The sequence below is a fragment of the Lontra canadensis genome, unplaced genomic scaffold (assembly GCF_010015895.1).
Source record: "Lontra canadensis isolate GAN:19392208 unplaced genomic scaffold, GSC_riverotter_1.0 scaffold149, whole genome shotgun sequence".
Lineage (NCBI taxonomy): Eukaryota > Metazoa > Chordata > Mammalia > Carnivora > Mustelidae > Lontra > Lontra canadensis.
In genome coordinates, this window is record NW_022631143.1 from 267,046 (window position 1) to 288,244 (window position 21,199).

The 21,199-nt window shown below is 39.8% G+C and overlaps 1 pseudogene; it reads left to right on the forward strand.

Annotated features, from left to right (window-relative positions):
* The first annotated feature begins 597 nt into the window (after positions 1-597).
* The window catches only part of LOC116859174, a 67,953-nt pseudogene continuing 47,351 nt past the window's right edge, over positions 598-21,199 (forward strand).

Here is a 21,199-nt window from a genome sequence, read left to right on the forward strand (position 1 = left end):
AATAAATAGGTCACAGTTTTAAAATTACAAGCTAGGGAATATAGCCAACGATATTGTAATAACCATATGGTGACAGATGGTAACTACACTTACTGCGGTGAGCATTTTATAATGTATGTAATTGTCAAATCACTATGTTTGTACACCTGAATCTAATATAAAAATTCATCTCAACTCTACTGTCATAAAAAATAAGAATAAAATAAAACCTTCGTAGCTTCTTACTGGCTAACAGAAGTAAAATGAAATTCATAGAAATAAAAATGAAAATGAAATAAATTACATTAATTTCTACTTCTCTCTACTTGGGAAAGCTGCTCCACCCACAATAACTCAGTTGAAGGTCTGGTCCAAAATATTGCAGTCACTTTTGATCTTCCTTTGTCTCAGGCCCACATTTCATCTGCTCACCAAAAGTGATAGCTTCAACTTCAAAATATATCTAGAATCTGAGCCATTCTTATTACTTCCACTGGTCTAGTGTCTTAATCCATTTAAGCTCCTAGAACAAAATACAACAGACTGGGAAGCTCAGACCCAACAGACAGTTATTCCTTAGAGTTCTAGGAGTTAGAAGTCTGAGATGCGAGCGCCGGCATGGTTGAGGGCTGCTCACTCCTCAGCGTATCTGGATGTGGTGGAAGGGGTGAGGGAGCTGACGGCATCTTTTTTGTAATAGCACCAATCCCGTTGATGGGCGGCCTCCCCTCATGACCCATGTACCTCCCAAGGGCCCCACCTTCTAACACCATCACACTGGGTGTTAAGGAGCCTACATGAAGGGACCTCTGGGTGGCTCAGCTCATTAAGCGGTTGCCTTCAGTTCAGGTCATGATCACGGGTTCCTGGGATTGAGCCTGCTCCTCCCTCTCACTCTGCTGCCAGTCCCCTGCTTGTACTCTTTCTCTCTCTCTCTCTCTCTCTTTCTGGCAAATGAATAAATAAAATCTTTAGAAAGAAAAAAAAAAGATGTCGACATGAATTTTAGGGTGATGGCAACATTCAGACTACAGAACTCAAAGTCAAGCCACCTTCATTTGTTGCCTTAGTTACTCTAAGAACATCCTCACGGCTCTGGACCACTGCTCTATGCAATGCGGTCAATGAGGTCAATGACCAAAGATCTCCCCGTATTCAAAAATATGTGAAATCATGTTTGAAGACTTACACATATAAGTCATAGACCACTCTGTTATTTATAAATCAGACATAATTACTGCTGTGAATTTTAACCGTCTTCTTTTACTGATTTAACCAATGCCCGCAAATGGTGACTTACACAACACTAGTCTATTTTCTTACAATTCTGAGGGTTCAGAAATCTAATAGAGGTCTTGCTAGACTTAAATCAAGGTGTCCTCAAAGCTGTATTCCTTTCTGGAGGAAAGGATTTTCTGGGCAAAATCGGTTTCTTGTCCTTTCCCAGATTTTGGAGCTATTCTGCGTTTCTTGGTCTGCGGCTCCCTTCTTGCATCGTCAAAGCCTGTTGTATCGTCAAAGCCTGCAGAGGTGAGTCCAGTCTTTCACATATTCCATGAATCTCCACACCCACTTCCTTTCCCTACTTTCAAGGACCCTAGTGATTACACTGGACCAACTGAGATAATTCAGGAAAAATTCCTTACCAGTTGATTAGCAATCTTAACTCCCTATGCATTCTTAATTTCTCTCTGCCATGAAACTTTGCATATTCCCAGATTCTGGAAACTAGGACAGGATACCTGTAGCCACAGTGGGCGGTGGGGGGGGGGGGGCATTTTTCTTATTACCACATTAGTTAGAACTCTTTCTGCTCCAGGGCTAAAGTTGTGATCCTTGCTGCTTAGCTCCTCCAGCTTAATTTAATTAGAGCAAACAATTCACATTATATGTTTACAACAGAAAACAAGAAAGGAGAAAAATTTATCATAAATGAAATATTGAAGTTTAAGCCCAACAGTCTTTCATGGGAATATTCCTTCATTAAAAAAATCAAGTCAAAGAAAAAATCCTATTTTGACATGGAATGTGTTCCAACACCAAGTTTTCAGGACTTCAATCATAAAAATCAAGTAACATTTCAATTTATCTCTTCTTTGGTCAATTCATCTACTTCTCTATATATTCATTTCTTTGAGATAATAGTAATAACAGTAATCAGCTGAGTCCCTGCTTCGTGCTGAGCTCAGTTCTGAGCACTTTACCACATGATTCATTTAAGCTCTCATAGCATTTCGAGAGAGATGGCATTTCCTTCTTACAGACAATCTAACTGAGGCTCAGACTGACTTGTCTGCCCCAGTAAGGGACAGAATGGGCATTTGAACTGAAGCAAGAAAGCCCAAAGAGGTTTAAATGACTCTCCATGGGGAATCCATTAAGACAGTAGCAGAAACACATCTGGCAATTACAAGCCTCAAATCCAATCCAGTCATTTTTGTCACTGATCGGGCAAAAAGATAAAAATTATGCTGATGAAGCATGTTTGTTTGATTGTTTGTTTGTTTAAGGGCCTCTCCTGCTATGGAGAGCGCTCCTTCATAAATAGTTTGGGAAAAGCCAATTTCCAGTGGGCATGTTCACCGTGTTCCTCCTTCATAGACAGCATCCAATTCCAGGAATATTTTTGCTAGCAATAAATTCACTTTAACCGGAAAAGTTACAGAGGATTATCTTAAGTGCCTGCAGAGCAGAAATGACAAGTCAGAGGAACCATCCGTTATGTTCACTGGTAATTGGATACAAAGTGCTGACCCTAAAAGACTGTGCTCCTATAATGCAATTATTTGCCAAAAATCTTAATAAAAAGCACATTTCTCCTCCTCCTGCTTCTCAGAGGCAAGCCACTTCAAAAGTCTCAACCACAGACAAATGCAAACATTCAGAATACTTGAGGTTCTGGTTACATACCTGCTCTCTGATCTTCTTATGCTAAGATGAATACAAACGGTGCTGTCAGGACCAAAACATTGCTAAATGTGACACCATAAATCATCTCCATTAGTAAATGTAGTGTCAGGTTCTCATGTATTTCAGGCTATTTTAAACTCACACTTCATTACCTCATGAGCTGCCTGAATGAATCTGGGTGGTTTGATACTGCAAGTGGGTCAGCAGTCAAATCAACTTGTCTTTACTGGCTGAACTCCCAGAGGGTCCTGGAAGCTGCACTTCCGGTTACAGCCTGCATCACCTCGCCTGTCTTTCAGCAGTTGGGTGGATGAGACCCCTTGTCTTCTTCTGAAGAGAACCAATTTTATCTTTCCTCCCACTAGAGGACGTGAGGATAGGCTCCGTTAACACATACATTACTCATGGGTTCTACCATCCAGGTAGAGCTGGGATGTCCATCTCCTTTCCCAAACCAGAATGACAGCATGACCTTTCAGTTCAAAAGTCTGTTCCTTCTTTAATGACCCTAATTTGCAAAACCAAGTTTCCTTGCCTTTCAAGCTTAAAGGTTGAGATCTATCAGGGGATCTTAAACATAAACAGCTTCTGGGGTCAGTAAATCCCTAAAACTTGCATATAAAATTTTGTGTGGAAAGAGAGAAATATGCATTTTTTTTCTTTTAGGGAGAAGAATTCATCAGATTTAAAACAAAACAAAACAAAACAAAACAAAACAAACAAAAAGGTCTCATGGTCCTATACAAGTTTAAAACCACTTGGAAAGACAAACGATTAAGGATTTTCCTTCTCTAAAATCAAAATGTAAATCCTAGGCGTACTAATGTTACAGTTCTGCTTTGATAGGTACTGATGGGCATTGATGCTTGTTCTATGTCAGAGATCATTTGGAATAAAGCCAGCTATGAACAAGTAAACAAACAGAAGAAGCCAATAGATAAATTAGTTGCCTGTGATTGGCAGTTAAGGGGGAAAAAAATCCTCTAATACACAAAGTACCATGAAAGGAATAAGACTGCACAACCAGTGCAGAAACCAGCCTGCATTGACTTCTTCTGCTGTCAAACCATAGAAAAGCACCACATCCGTAATTAATCATAGCAGTTTCCTTCCCTCTCTACGATTTCCTCTTATGCATGGTTATCAGTGAAAATACAGCAAGGTAAGAGCTACCATCAAGCTAAGGACGGAATGCTTCAAGCAATTACAAGAAGCACCTAACCTAGTTTAAAGAGTTGATGGATACAGAAAGCCTTTTTAGAGGAGTTATAAGCTTAATGCTCAACTAGAAAAGGTCAGAATTAGCTAGGCAAAGACCAGCTATGAGAACAAGGAGGGAAAGAGCATTCCTTGACAAAAAGAATAGGATCTTCAAAACCCCAGGGACTGAACAGAACATGGGTATCCTCAACAAACTGAAAGAAGTTCCATATGGCTAGAGATTAAAATAAGAGGTCTTATGTCTTCTATGATCATACTGAGTAGCCTGCTCTCAGTCGCCAATGAGTTTCCCTACCAAATTCCTTTATAGTACCAATTGCCATCTGAAATCACCTTTATTCAGTCATTCATTCAACAAATACCAACTGAGCACTTTGGTCAACTTCTCAAGCTCCACTGTTGTTGGGGAGAGAGCAGGGAACTATCTACCTCATTTACTCATTTATTTACTTACTATCTATTCATCCCATACCCTATAAAATGTCCATTCCATGTGGGTAGAGATCCTGTCTGCCTTCCATATTATTCTCTGCCTAGTATCCAGAAGAGTGCTTAGAATGTAAGAGGTACTTAGAAAGTTTGCTGAATGAACAAATTAAAGAGAGATGTAGTAAGAGACGAAATTGGAGAAGTAATTAATTGGGTTTCTGAAGCTCTTTATAAGACAGGTTAGGCAGACGAAACCTTATTTTATAGGCAATGTGGGTTCACAGAGTATTTTAAGAAAGAATGTAATACAATAAGACTTTCACTTAAGAAGACCATTCTCACTACATTACGGAGAATGGGTTGGAAAGGGGAGATTGGAGACAGTAACTGCATTCCATCATCTCTTCCTCCCCAAACCACTTTGTTCTGTGGATTCCAGGCCACCATTATCACCTAATTTTCCACCTCTCTCACTGGCCACCCCTGCTGCTCTGTTCTCGGGCCCTTTCAACATTGGAAAGCCCCCATGGTTGTCCTTGGACTTCTCCATCTCACTCATTTCTTATTCAACCTCATTCCATCCTTTGGTTTTACATACTGTTTATATGCTGACAATTCCAAGCATTTATCACCAGAGGGACCTCTTTTTTGAAGTCTGAATTCTTCTGTCTGGGATGTTGCTTTCTATGAATGCATACCATTTCTTTTCTCATCTCTTTTAAATCTTGAAACATCACTTTCTTAGTAAGGTCTTCTCTGACCTTGGACTAAAATGGAACCCTCCTCTTCATTACTTCTTATATATTCCCACTCCTTTTATTTTATTCATGTAAAAATGCCATCTGACCTACTAATTCATTCTGTATATTATCTTCTTCCCCAACTATAATGTAAGGTACAGGAAATCAGAGATTTTTAGCTATTTTGTGCCCCCCAAACAAGTTCACGCATATATACACATGTAATGGTACTGAGTTATAACAATGCATTAGTAATAAGCAATAAAATCATTAAGAAAACAATAAAACTGTGGTAGCTATAAGTTATTGGGCACTACAATGCGCCAAGAAAGAAGCCAGACCCTAAGCATGTAATATGAAAATGTCATTCTGGGTGTAGCAGACCTTGTCTCCCTGTATGTGTATATATATCTATGTATATACATTCCTTCTAATAGCTACTCCAAAAGCAAAGAGTAAAATAGGTACTTAATAAACGTTTTTGACTGACTCATGATTAAAAATATGCTCTTACTACTTGTTAAGTTGGACTGTATACAAAGAAACTCAGAAAGTTAGGTACTTTACAGGTTTTATGTACAAAACTTAATAGTGCCGTGTTATGTGTATATGCACTTTTTTAAAAAAGATTTTTATTTATTTATTTTGACAGAGAGATAGAGAGAGATCACAAGTAGGCAGAGAGGCAGGCAGAGGGAGAGAGAGAAGCAGGCTCCCTGCTGAGCACGGAACCTGATGTGGGGCTTGATCCCAGGACCCTGGAATCATAACCTGAGCCAAAGGCAGCTGTTTATTAACCAACTGAACCACCCAGGCACCCTGTGTGTATATGCACTTATAAGTGTGTAGAATTCCTGTTAAGTACAGTAAATAAAAACATTAATGTTACCCTTTCACTTTTTGGGTAATTTTGCACGGTGGTTACACGTTAGAGAGTCTGGGTTTTGATTTCGACTCTACAGCTGTGTGAACTGGGGCAGGTAATTTGACCTTATGAACTTCAATTTTCTTATTTGTAAAACTAAAGTTAACATTGACTAATGCATGCTTTGTTCAGGGGAGTAAGAACTAAATGGAATAGTGTCTGTAAAGATCCTACAGTGACTGGTGCCTAGTCAAAATTTAGCTTGATGACATTCAACAAACATTATATATGTATCTACTAACTATTTGGCACTGTCTTTAGTTTTGAATATAGTGATACAGAGCTGGCATGTTCTCTGCATTTACTATTGTTTTCGTTCAATGCTATAATTAGCAGTTACTCTCTTTTCTTTAACTTTTGAATTGTATCTTTTCCTTCCTTTTCCACTCTGACAACTCAATCCAACTGAAGAAATTCAACTTAGAAAGCAAATCTGGTATGTTACTCTAGTATGGAGACAAACTCAGTATGGTTTGGCTATTGTCTATTTCCACATTCATTTGGCAGAGACTCTTATCCTACTGGGGATACTGCCAGTGACCTGGAGCCTCCATGGAATGCTGATATTGCCTAGAGCCTCTTAAGGGAAGGTACTGTGGGAGCCATTTTATGAAATGGATTCACTGTCCTGAAGATTTCTTCCTTACTCTGCAATTTTGCAAAAGTTAAAAGAAGATGGATATTCTACACCCTGAGGAGATGCCATCATCTCTGAGATAACTTACTTTTTAATGAAGAGGCTTTGTAAGGGGATATTAGGGTGGACTGGCTTGAAGGCATCACCAGCAGACTTGCACTGGCATAATTACATATTGCCTTGCTGAGCAGAAGAATCAAAGTGGCCAAAATGAGCAAACAAATGAACAAGGCTTTCTGACAGGGAAGTAAAATATTGGTTTTTAAAACTCAACACTCAAGGAAAGGCTTCAAGATCATAGGTCTTTAGTTTAAGATAGTCAACTTATGTTTCCTCAATTCTATCCCAGACGGCATTACTCTTCCCAATGTTTATTTTTTTTTAAGATTTTATTTATTTATTTGAGATAGAGAGAGAGAGGGAGAGAGCATGAGCCAGAGGGCAGAGGGAGAGAGAGAAGCAGACTCCCCACTGAGCAGGGAACCCCCCCTCCAAGGCAGGGCTCAATCCCAGGACCCTAGAATCATCACCTAAGTTGAAGGCAAACACTTAACAGACTGAGCCATTCAGCTGCCTTCCAACTCATTTCTAGGAGAAAATAATGACAAATGTATCTGTCTGGCAGAGGGCTTGCACCCAAGATTTATAAATAGCTCTTACAGCTCAAAGACAAACAACCTAATTTAAAAAATGGACAGAAGACGTGGACACCCCATACGAGAAGATAAATGAATACACACTAAGCACATGAAAAGATGTTCAACATCATTAGTTAGAAGGAGAATGCAAATTAAAACCACAAAGAGATATCCCTGCATACCATTAGAGCAACAAAATGATAGTGATAATAAATGCTAATATCAAGTAAAGGTGAAAATATAGAGCAACTGGAACTCTTATATATTGCCGGTAGTAATGTAAAATGGTCTAATCTCTTTTGAAACAACTTTGCAGTTTCTTAAAAAAATAAATACATTCTTATATTATGAACCAGCATTCCAATACTTGGCATTTACACAAGAGAAATGCAAATGTACCTCTACAGAAAGTCTTGTACAAAAATCTTCATAGCAGTTTTATTCATAATAGCTTTGACCTGACAACACTCCAAATGGTGGACAACAAATGAATGTATAAATAAATTATTAAAAATTCACACAATGGAATATTACTAAATAGCATAAATGAATAAACGACTGATATACAAAACATGAATACTTCTCATAAACATCATGGTGAATGAAAGAAGCTAGACAGAAAAAACCACATATTGTGCTATTCCATTTATATTAAACTAGATAAAAAACAAAATCAACTCTATCAAACAGATCAAACATTGACTCTGGTGGGAGATGTGAGATGAAATTGGGAAAAGGCAAAGAGAACTTTGGGAGGAAAACATAGAAGAGTTTTAAATCTGACAGAGATGGTATATATATATATGAATGCACCTATACATTTGTCTCAACTCATTAACATGTACACTAAAATGGTTATTTTTTTGTATGTAAATTATAACTCAATAATGCTGATTTAAAACAATGAATAAGGGGCACATGGGTGGCTGAGATGGTTAAGCGTCTGCCTTCGGTTCAGATCATGATCCCGGGGTCCTGGAATTGAGCCCCACATCGGGCTCCCTGCTCAGCCGGGAGTCTGCTTCCCCCCCTCTCTCTCTGCCTGCCTCTCTGCCTATTTGTGCTCACTCGCTCTCTCTCTCTCTGTCAAATAAATAAATAAATAAATAAAATCTTAAAAAAATATATAACAATGAATAAGAATTAGATTGTACAGCATAAGGTGATGAATGGAATAGAAATAAGGAAAAGAATATAATGCTAAGGCTGACCAAGAGTCCCGCAGATGGTAAATGCTTTGCAACAATAAATACAGTGTTTATTGTAATATTATTATTATTATTATTATTATTATTATTAAATTGTGTTCTTAATAATAAAGTAATCTTTTAGTAAAGACATAAAACACGAGGAAGTTAGTTTTGTGGATAACTAGGACAAGGATGTTCCAGACTGAGGAAAGAGCTGGTGTAGCAACTTTAAGACAGATATGTGTGCAGCATGTTTGAAGGATACCAAGAAGTCCAAAGTGCCAGCATTATAAGATCAGTTCAGAAAAGAATGATGTGGGAATGAGACCACATAGAGTCTTTCAGGCCATTTCATTTTACTCTGTAAAATCAGAAGCTATTGGAAAATTTTAAACACAGGAGCTACACAAGTTGACTTCCAGAACAGTATAACTGTAGCTGCTGTGTTGAATATAGACTGTAAGAGACAAGGAGAGAAGCAAGGAGACCAGTTAGGAGCCTAAAGAAATAGTGTCAGTGAGAGAGAATGAGAGTGTGGAGAAGTAGCCATTTTGTGGATATTTTTAAGTTAGAGCCATTAGGATTTTCTGGGGGAGTGGATGTTGGGTATGAGAGGCAGAAAAGGAGTCAAGATTCATCAAGCATTTTGGAGACAATTAAGATGTGGCAGACTGTGGGTGGAGTGGATTTGAAGGGTATGGTGGGGTGTTAGGTTTGGGATGCATTTGGTTCGATAGATTGAATTATGTGACCATGTGTAGATGATGAGCAATTAGATACAAGCATGAGAAGTTGAAGAGAAAGGTCTGGGACAGAGATATAATTTTGACAATGGCAATATACCAAAAATACTGGAAGTTGTAAGACAGGATACGAATCACCAAGAGAGAGCATATATACAAAAGAGGAGGAAAGGAATGAAAGGAAAGAGAAGGGAAGCTGAGAAAAAGGAAACGAAGAGAGAAGGAAGAAAAGAAAGTTAGATTCTGGACACTCAACATTAAAATGATTAGAAAAAGGAGAAAAATTCTCCAAGGAACTGCAAGTAAGTCACCAATGGAATAGGAGGTAAATCCAGAATGTGATGTTCTGAACACTATGTCAAGAAGTGGAGAGCAATCAAATATATCCAATGCTCCTGATAAATAAGATGAGAATATCACTGTCCACTGTCATTAGCAAGGTGTAGACCAGTGGTGATCTTGGCAAAAGTAGCTTCAGTTGCACAGTGAGGAAATGCACAGTTAGAGTGAGCTTAGGAAACAACTGAGGAAAGACATTAGAGACAGAGGTAGTATAGGTGACTTTTTAGGAATATTTTAAAATACAGGGAAACAGCAAATAAGTTTTTATTTTTCAAGGTAACAGAATTAACAATGTGTTTAGGAGCCAATGAAAACAATGATGTAGGAATGAGAGAGGACAATTTCTGGAACTCTGCCCTCGAGGAGGTGACAGGGCTGGAGTCTAGTACATAGTGAAGGGACTAGCTTTAGAAAGAAACATGGAGACATCACCTTGTTAACAAGCAGAAGGTGGAATAAGTGTGTGGGTGCTGCTAGATGGGTATATAAATAAATCCACTGAATTTTTATACATTCTGATTTAGAAATCATTTAAAAAGTTGCTTACCCACACGGAACCCTGTACATTCACAAAGTCTCTGTCCCCTCCTGTTGACATTATCTGATTTGATATGCCTATTTGACACTAAGAGGAATACACAGGGCCCCACCTAGGAAAACACCTTCTAGATTATTAATTTAAACATTAATGTACGACACAAACGTCCTCAACAACATTTCTGAGAAAACTGAGTGTTCCGGAGAATCCTGTCCGTGAGAGTCCACTGTCCCAAAAGAAAATCGTTTCATTGGAGCAGCAACTATACGGGCCAGCAATCTTCCCAGATTTGGAGCCCAGCATTTGAACAGCCACTGCTCATTTTATTCTCTCTTCAGGAAGGAGCAGCAGAGCCAAACCAGTTAAGGGTGGCACTTCCCAAGTCGTGTTTCTAAAAACACTCTTCTGGGAAATGATGTTTGGCATCTCAGAAATAACAAGTGGGGAATGTCTTTATATACATGATCACATGCGAGAGGCTGAAAGGCCTGCAGTAAAGAGAGATTTTCACACTACTGGCTTAGTGTTCTAAAACTGCTTACACATGAAACCACAATTCCTCTCTCTCTCTCTCTCCCTCTTTTTGTTAATTTAGTACAACAGATTAGCCATCTGTAAAAGCATTCTTCTGAAGATCAACTTCAGGACTTAGAAGGTGACAATCCTGGAGGCACCTGCCCCTCCACAGATTCAAGGCCTTGAGACCATTTCTCAGAATGTGTTCTCTTGAGCTCAGGGACTTGTTCGATATGGAAATTCCTAGATCCACTGTGTAAAAGTCCCTGGGGAAGAGTCCACGAAATTTGCATTTGATGAGTGCCCCTGGTGATTTTTATGCATGTTAGGGTTTGAGAACTACCTCCTCAAAACGTGGTCCACAGACCATCAGCACTGGCATCATCAGAACTTGTTAGAAATGAAGACTCTCAAGCCCCATTGCAAAAAAATGACTCAGAACCTGCACTTTGACAAGATCATCAGAGAGTTTGTGTGCACATCCAAGTCTGAGAAGCACTGTCCTGAACAATATTAAGCTCTCTCAGGGGAATATTTTATTTCTCAAATTCTTCAAAAGAGAAACTTCTAATTCTCATGGACCTTTCTCGTCACTCATATCACCTCTGATAGGTAAATGTCATCACTTACATTTCCGGGGCCACGGATGTCACTTAGAATCATAGTCAAGGAGCTTCTAATGTCCATGTGTTTTTTGGCATCAATGAGGGGTGATAGTAGGAAATTTATTCCACAGCCATGTACCCCAAGCTCATCTTTATTAAATCTTAGCAAAGCTACTTTTTTTTTTAATTTTTAAAATTTATTTGACAGAGAGAGAGAGACAAATAGAGAGAGCACAAGAAGGGGAATGGCAGAGAAAGATGCAGCTGCCCCACTAAGTAGGGAGCCCACGTGGGGCTTGATCCCAAGAATCTGGATTCACCACCAGAGCCAAAGGCAGACAGTTAACCGGCTGAGCCACCCAGGCTCTCCTCAATGCTACTTTCAAGACAGGTAGGTGGAACCAGAAAGGTAAGCCTAACAGCAGATTATAACAACAGCAAGAAAAAAATGTTGCTAATAGTGAGCTTTCACAATATGCCTACTGCTGTTGTGAGTATATGTATGTCTAACAATTTATACCTGGTCACAACCTTAAGAGGCTGGTATTATTTTTGGTAGCCCAAAAGAGGGCATAATCTTCACAGAATCTGTTACTGGGAAAAATGAATGAAGAGTTGAAGGGGAAAAAAAAAAAAAAAAACTACATGAATGTTTCTAGGCAAGTAAATTAGAATGCAATAAAGACTTAATTGTAAATAAAGTAAAATCCAAACCACAAAACTTTCTTAAAATAAAAGGAATATGTTTTACAGTTTAATTGATTTGGAGGTAGAAATTGCTGAGTGGGTTCTGATTACCTTGCTGAAGATGCAAGCAATTGGCAAAAATCATACCGATTACAAGCCATTTAAGCAACCTCAATTAAATTAGTGGTAATTCTGAACTACTCCATCTTGCACAGAGATTGGTTTAATTTCATGTAAATTCAAATTCTGGTTGTGCAAAACTTAATTGTCTAGCAGCATTCAAGCTAGATTATTTTCATTTATCTCTCTGGAAATCTCAAAACTCCATTCAAAGCTCTGGTAGGTGTATACAAAGACTGAAATCATTCCTGCAAGAAAATTATGCAAAGACGACTCAAAGATCAGCCCCATTTTGCCAGCTTTAGTGTGACAAATAGACTGTAGGAAATACGGAGGAAGTGACAGAGAGATCAGAGAGTTTAAGAGTAGAAAGATCAGAGATCAGAGTAGAAAATACACTGGATCCACATTCTGGAGCCCTGACCTAATTCTGATTCTGCCATCTAATTACTGTGTATCTTCAACTGTGTAATGAGTTACTGAGAATCTATGACTTAGCTATTACTGTGTGATACAAAACCATAGACTTGTAATAGATTAAAAGAAGTATTTCTTTCTTCCTTAAGAACACGTCTGAGCAGTTGGCTGGGGTTTGGCTGATCTTGGCTGACTTCACCTGGGTTTGGCTCTAAGCTACTGTGTGAGTCTAGGTCTGTTCCAGAGGTCACTCATCCTCCCTGAGCCAGGGTTAGCTAAGGCACATCTTACCCATTGCCAACAGTTGCAATGCAAAAGACCAGGCTCAATCATACAAGCTCTTTCCAGTTCCGACAGTGTCATGTCTGCCTGACCAGTAATCAGCCAAAGCAGAACATGAACCAAGGCTAAAGTGAGGTGGGAGGGAAGTCTACTTTGTCATTACGTGGCCATAACATGGGATTGGAAGACCAATAATTTAAGCTATTATATTTTTCCTTTTGTTTTTAATTTCCACAGCCATAAACTCAAATAGGTGGATTTTGTAAGTATCAGGATACTTCTATTTCTTAATATCATTCTACAAATGTAGAAATCCTATGAAATTCTGTAGTATTATTTGTAAACTACTGCTCTGCAGGCTGGATTCAATCATCTTACTTTATCTGCAGAGTATTTTAAAGTACGTTTGATCATGAACGACGGCAAGAGCTAGGGGCACCAACCCTCTGCACAGACGAAAATCTGCATGTAACTTTTTACTCCCCCAAAACATAGCTACTACTGGCCTACTGGTGACTGGGAGACTTACGGATAACATAAATAGTTGATTAACATATGTTTTGTGTACATATTACATATGGTATTCTTATGATAAAGTATATGGAGAAAACATTATTAAGAAAATTAGGGATGCCTGGGTGGCTCTATTGGTTAAGCCGCTGCCTTCGGCTCAGGTCATGATCCCAGGGTCCTGGATTGAGTGCCGCATTGGGCTCCATGCTCTGCAGGGAGCCTGCTTCTCTCTCTGCCTCTGCCTGCTGCTCGGCCTGCTTGTGTGCTCTCTCTCTCTGACAAATAAATATATAATATCTTTAAAAAAGAAAAAAAAATCATAAGAAAGAGAAAATACATTCACAATACTGTATGTGTATTTACTGAAAAACATCTGCATGTAAGTGGACCCACTCAGTTCAAATCCATGTTGTTCAAGGTCAAATGTGATCTTAATTGAACATATTTTTTCAAATGTGCTCTTAATTGAAAATATTTTTAAAGTCAGGGTGTTTCACACAACAATCCTGAATCCAGCTTTTTCCTGCAGGCTCAGAATACTTGACAAAAGTGATTTTTGACTAACAGCTGCCTCCTTCGCACGGGGCATAGCTCTCCAGGCCATCCCTGCTTCACCAGCCAACCCTCCAACTATGGTCATACGCCCAACTCACTTCACTTATTTATACCAGGTGCCTGAAGCCTGTGGGCATTTTTTTGGTTCTACACCAGGGTTTCAGGCTTCAGCTCTTGCTCTCCTCTCACCAGCTACTCACGTGGCTGGTCAATCATGCGGCATACCTGGACTACATCCGTCTCATTTACAAATTGAAAAGGGGAGATCCGTAAGTCTTTCTAAGGCTTTCCAACGCTACCATTCTGTAGTTCTAAAGACATTAATAAGAGAGTATATGTTATGAGACGTCTCACGAGGAAAGGACAGTTTCATGGGAAGAAGAGGTGAATCTTCAGATGGAAATCAACAGACGGGAGGTGGTAGAAAGTGAAAGGTAGCAGGAGCCTCGCTGGTTTACACTCACTGCGGGTCATCGAGGAGCCCGAGAGAGAGAGAGAGAGAGAGAGAGAGAAGGAACAATTAGAGAAAAAGAGAAATTGTTGACTTAGGCTGAATATCAGCAAGGTTTTCCTAATAGGCAAGTCTTGAAACTGGCATGCTGTCCCAGGAGACGTCGCAGAAAGTTATTTAAAATAGGGCGGAACAGAGCATTTCGATAACCCAGGGTAAACAATTCTCACTTAAACCAGAGCTATCCACTCAAGGATGGGCTATTTCTTTCCCTTCACTTTGTAAATTGACTTAGTTTCCAATTGAATAAGCAATGGAAAAGATTAAATCCTGGGATGGAAGACAGAGTCGTGCTATGCTCGCATGTATTCTCCAGGCCTATTAGTTGAACGCAGACATGAAGCATCTCAGAAACGATGGTCTATTTTGCACCTGCCATCGGTGTTAAATAAGCATATATAAAGCATGGATGTGGATATTGTGCTTTGCATGTTGTCGTGAATGTGAAGTTTCAGCCTGTCACCTAGTTTGCCCTGTAGAAGGTAGAGATTTTTGTTCTCCTCTTTATCTGCTGCACATCTTTTTTTGGAGGTATTTTGGGATAATAGTGCTTGTTATTCAATTATTTAAGACAGAGTGTTTGCTGACAACTCGATATTCTATTTTTTCCCTCTCTTCTCTTTGAATTGGAAAGTGCAAAATGGGGAAAGGAAAATAACTGGCTTGGCTTGGGAACGAAGGTGGAAAACCAAACAAACTAACAAACTAAAAGCAGGCAAGCAAAGCCCCTCTCCCTCATTTCATCAGCCAAGGCATTAAGGGTGACCAAGGAAAAAGCTTACAAAAAACACTTTGAAGTGCTCCATCAAATACACATTCTCCTAGAGGATTAACATAATGAGAGCAAGCAGGCCCCGCAATCAGCTCATTGTCATTAAGGGCAAATTTGATTAGAGGCATACAAGAATGTGGACTGATTATATTTGTAATAATCCATTATCCAAAGCTGCCCTGTACTCAGTCACTGAACAAACATTTACTATACCTCAGATTTATTCTCCTCAAAATGGAGAGGACAGCAATGCTTCTTTCCCACATATCCCCCACCTCTTCTATTTTATTAACCTAGTCCCTCAAATCCAGGAAGTTCATTCTTTTTGGCATTCTTGTGCTGGCAGGTGTCACTGACATTTATGAAAGTCATCTGATAAATGTGTTAAGGATGAAACAGATTCCACCGTGTGGATCTGTTGGGTCCCCAATGTTGGGTCCCCCAATAATGGGTCCGTGATTAAAGGAGCGAGATTGATACAAAGCGAAGGTCAAGCAAAGCTTTTATTTCGCACCAAGCATTGAGAATCAAACCATCCAGCCAGAGCCATGCCTCTTACAGAGAGCACGACCCCTCCCTGCCTCACAGACTAACTTTTATAGAGCAAAGGCCATGTGTTTGGGCCTGGCCACACACAGGTGGCCAATGAGATTGTAACACATAGAGAAATATGCACAGTCATGCTAGGTCACACATAAGTGACCAATTGAATTACAAGTTACCCTATAGCAGACATTTGAACTAGCCTATCACCTTGGTGAGAATTGGTGCCCAAAAGGCGGGGCCCACACTCCTTGCTAGCTAGGGAGACAGTATACACGCTTTACTGATTGTATGTCTCCACCTGACCCGACTCATCCCTGCATTCCGGCTGTTATCTCCACCTGATCTGACCCACCCTTGTATTTGGGCTTTCTTACCTGGGACTGGTTTCCTGGACTTGCTTTTAAATAAGTTCCCTTTGGGGGGGGCGGGGCAGGATCAATTTAAGTTTTACTGCATAAACAACAAAATGGCTGTTCAATTGAGGTGGGGCCGCTCTGGCTAAATAGGCCCCTACGGATCTAGGGAAGAAACTGACTAAAACAATGATGTAAGTCATTAACTAGGACCATGTTGGAGAGGACGTAGGTGGGAAGATGGGGAATATTTCACAAGAGAAGAACATTTCAAAAATCTGGAGTTTTCCACAGAAAGGTTGAAGAAGAACAGATTCAGAGAATTCACAGAAAAGGAGACACAAACCACCAAAAAGTTTAGGTAAAGAGGTGAGCCTCACAAGTCCTCAAGAAAGTATAAAACAAAGCAACGAAATAAAATTTTAATATATTAAATTGGGAAAAAACAGTATAAAACCTAAAAGGAGTTACAAGGAACTAGGAACCATTACATGAGCTGGTGGGACTGTAGATCAGTTTAAGTGCTTTGGAGGACAATTTGGTCATATCCCTTAAAATGTTAAATGCCTGTTCCCTGTCGTCTAGCAGTTTGACATCACAGAATCTACCCGGGAGACACTCAATGGTCTCTAAAGGAAGTCATGTTCAAGCACTGTTTACATTAACAAAAATGTGGAGACAATCTAAACATCCATCAAAAAGGAAATAGTTCAATTTAGATTGTGGAATCCTCTAATTTAAAAATATTATCAACTAATCTAAATCTATAAAACTAAAAAACATGCATCCGTACAATAAGCAAAGCAAAATTCAGCCCAGGGACCTCCGTATATAACCTCTGCTTCAATAATCACACAGTTCTTTATACTCTTTAATTCAAAATGTAACTCTTTAAATAATGAGTATCTACTAGGTGTCAGTTACTGTCAGCTGTTTTATACACATATGTGTGGGTGCGCATGTTTTTATTTATTTTTTTCTTGTCCTTGCAATTGCTATGCAAAATAGTTACTTTCTCAACTTCACAGGTAGGGATGGTATGGAAATTTCTGTCCAGGGAGGACAAAATGTCTCTGTAACCAGTCTAATCCTGCAAGAGAGCTGCATCCAGGATGGGGCTCAATTTATGTTCCGAGGGAAATGGAACCAGTTCCAATAGCTTTAACGTGAGCAAATCCAAAAAGATGCTAAATTCATTTATGCAGCTGCTTTAGCTGAGCACACAAAGATACTGCTCAGGGGAAATGTTCAGGGCATCTCATTTTGGTGGACCAAGACTGCTTGAACATTTCCCTCAACTCAATCAAACAGGAGTTTTCTTGCTGACTTCCCTTTTCCTGAAGCATTTTCTTTAGAAGACCTGTAATTCTAAATCTTTCTTTGTTCCTTCAAGAGACAGATCTTTTGTATGTCGCTGCTTGGGATTGTTTTTCACAAGGACCTAGGAGCCTTTGAAATGTAAACATTGAGGGAATTTGCCTGCATCTGGGGAGTGTCCATCGTGGGGGAGAGGTCCAAATGTGATGCCACCCTCCCTCCTAGCTTAAAAGATACATGAAGATACAATCATGTTTACTTCTCCTCTGGTAAGGTCAATTAACAAATGCTGGTGGCCTAAAACAACCACCCCCCACCATGGTAGTTTTCAAAACCCTTCTGTTTTGTTTGAGCAGAGTTTATTTCAAACCCAGCTCTGTCCTCTCCCACCTAAGGCAATCAGCTTGAATAAAGCCTACCCTGCCTGTTTCAGTTGGATGCAAGTTTTGCGTTGACATGATCTCTTGAAGTTTTTAAGCGACTAGGGTAAGCAGAGAGGCTATTAAGGAAAAGCACTTAAGGGAAAGGATACAAGAGTTAACTTGTAGAAGGCCCCCCCATACCTTTTCTGTTAAGAAAAACTAATAATCAACTCCCAAAGCCCATATATGGAAAGCCACATCTGACAGGTTATATAAAAAGCCATTCTACATTTGTTCAGCATTTAGCATGATTTAGGTATTTTTCACACTTTCCCTAATCTTCGTTTCAATGTCTAAATATTACCCATCTTTTAAAACCTCTCTTCCAACAGAGACTTGTTCTGTTGTAAGTGACAGAAGAGCTTAAGTAGAATTTATTGTATCGATAATACATGAGTGTTTAGGAGCATTTAGGCAAGGTGGTACGTAGGCGCTCACCAATGTGTTCGGTGGTACTTCCGTGTTTAAGCCTTGACTTCATTCCTGCCTCCATTTTTAAGCTGAAGCTCCTTTTGAGGCCACAGAGTCGTTGCCAATTTCACAATTATATCATATTGTTAGGAGTTAGTTGGGCGGTTAGGTAGTCAGGACCAGGGTCCCCAACAAGGAAATATGGAGCCAGGAAGCTAAAATAAAAAGGCACTGACATCCTCCTGGTTTGCAGCTTAGACACGACCGCGCTGACATTCTGCTTTGTAGACTTTGCAGAAATGACCTCTTTAGAAAGTCCTAAAATAAGACAATCCATCACAAAAGCATTTGTCAAATCATGGGCCAGGGGAGCAGTTAAGACCTAAGCTCCTGGATGTCAGCAAGAAAAAAAAAAATAGACTATCAGCTTGTGGACATTGACCTAATAAGTAGACAGATACGTGACCAGAGCCCTCATGGGCACGAATCAGCACACCCTGATTGCTTAAGAAAGTTCTGCAAAAAGAGCTCATAAAAACTCCTAAACTTATAAACTCTGGGGGCAACCCATTCGGGCCCCCTCCCTCTCTGGGAGCTTTGTACTCTTGCTCAATAGACTTTGCTTTGCTGCCCACCACTCTCCGTCTTATCTATTTCTTCATTCCTCCAAGCAGCGTGACCAGGAATAGCGGGCTGTAAGGGGACACAAAACTTTAACAATATCCAGTGGAAAAGAATATTTCCCTCAAATGTTGCATCTAAAGGTCCAGAATTGGCTTATGATAAAAGATAAGTTTGTATCATATAGTCTTTGACCTTGTCCGTAAGACATGCAAATGTGTGAAATGGCCACACCCCAGCAAGACACTGTCCCACTAACATCACAAGTACTCTGAGTACAGAAAGAGGGTAACTCCGAAGAAAAGCGGGGTATGTTACCCAACAGAGAAGAGATGAAGACTGTTAAAGTTAGGCTATCCCAACAAACTTCCAGTGAACAGTGAACTTCAATGACTAACAATACATCCTGCATCCACTCAACAAATACACCATTTTAGCTGTACTTCCTTCAAAGCAGGTGGCTCTTCTGACTTCATGTGATGGTTCACTGCTGGTTCCTCAAAGCAAAATCAGGTTTACCTTTCTATCCCCAAGCTCGACCTGTTTGCAGTAGGCAAAGTGTTCGTGGGCTTTGTTAAGTTCCTTAATGATCCTGTGACCCAGTTTTTTCATCCTCCCTGAAAGCAATCATATTCATTTCCATTCAAACGTTCATTTATTCATTCAGACATTGTTTGTTGTTCCAAATAACTAAAAACATGACCATGACAACACTAGCAGCTCCCATTTGCTGAGTGCCTGCTATGGGCCGGTCAGGATTTTAAGTGCCTCCCCTCTCTTGCCCACTGTAGTGTTTACAGGGCAAAACTGATGATAATTTCCCTGTGGCTTATTGTACTCCATCTACACCAGCTTTCTTGCTGTCCCCAGGTACCCAAATCTCATTTCTATGGCAGAGGCTTACTGAACCCTCTGACTAGAATGTTCTTCCCTCAGTTTTTCATATAACTAGTTCCTTTTTGCCATTCAAATCTCAGCTTAAATACCAGATCTGCAGAAAGGACATCCCCAAATATTCAACGTATGTTAACCACCAATCTAAACCCACTCGGGCTCTTGACATTGCTAACTTTTTCTCTTCTTCCTCCTCTTCTTTGCCTTCTACTTTTGATTTCACTTACCACTCCTTAACTTGAATATTTGTCTCATTTTTTCCCTCTGTTGACTCGCCCCTTGGGATATAAACATATGATAGCAAAAACCTCTTCCGACTCATTTATCACCATATCCCCAGGACCTAGGAACATGGCTGCCAATGTTTTGTTTTATAAACGCATCTCTTCCAACCTTCATAACGATCCCATAAGATGATTGTTAACCATCTCCATTTTATATGTAAGAAAACCAATGCCAGAAAAGCTAACTGCCTTGCCCAAAGACACACAGCTAGCAAATGGCAAAGTTAGTATTTAAACAGAGGAATTCTGACGCCGCTGTTCAGCCTCAAAGCCAGGGTACTAAATTTCCGTGGCTAGATTCTGTGCAGAGTGCTTTGCATGGAACAAGAGGGACAACGCCACCATTCATGAATTTACAGTACTTGGAGGTAGCTAGACTTCTACATGTCATCAATAAGAACTATAGAACTATAATCACAGAAGTGATAAGAAAGGAACGCACAGGATGCTATGGGGAACACTTAAAACCAAGACCTAATATATGAGGACATCAGGGAACTTAAGACTTTAAGGATGTGTCGCCTTTATCCAAGGGAAGGGAAGTGGGAAGGGAGCTCCAGACGAATGGAATGGAATTGGCAAATCCCTGCAGCATGTAACCAGTGCCACCCAACAGATAAGAACAGGGCACACAAGAAAGTGACTTGTTTTCACCCTTGAGATAATTTAGTTGGTTACTTGAAAAAAGAAAGCAGGTGTCAAGAGGTATATGAAGTATATTAGGGGAGACTTTAAAAAGACTCTTCAATTTTTTTTTAAAAGATTTTATTTATTTATTTGACAGAAAGAGATCACAAGTAGGCAGAGAAGCAGGCAGAGAGAAAGGAGGAAGCAGGCTTCCCACTGAGCAGAGATCCTGAGGCGGGGCTCCATCCCAGGACCCTAGGATCATGACCTGAGCTGAAGGCAGAGGCTTTAACCCACTGAGCCACCCAGGCGTCCCAAGACTCTTCAATTTTTTAAAGATCAAATAGGCTGTAAATGTGGAAGTAGGAAATAAAATAATTATTGAGGCTGATTTATAGCTATTCAGTGAATTTCTCTATTCTATAAACCAAGAATAGACCCTCTTTTCAGGGAC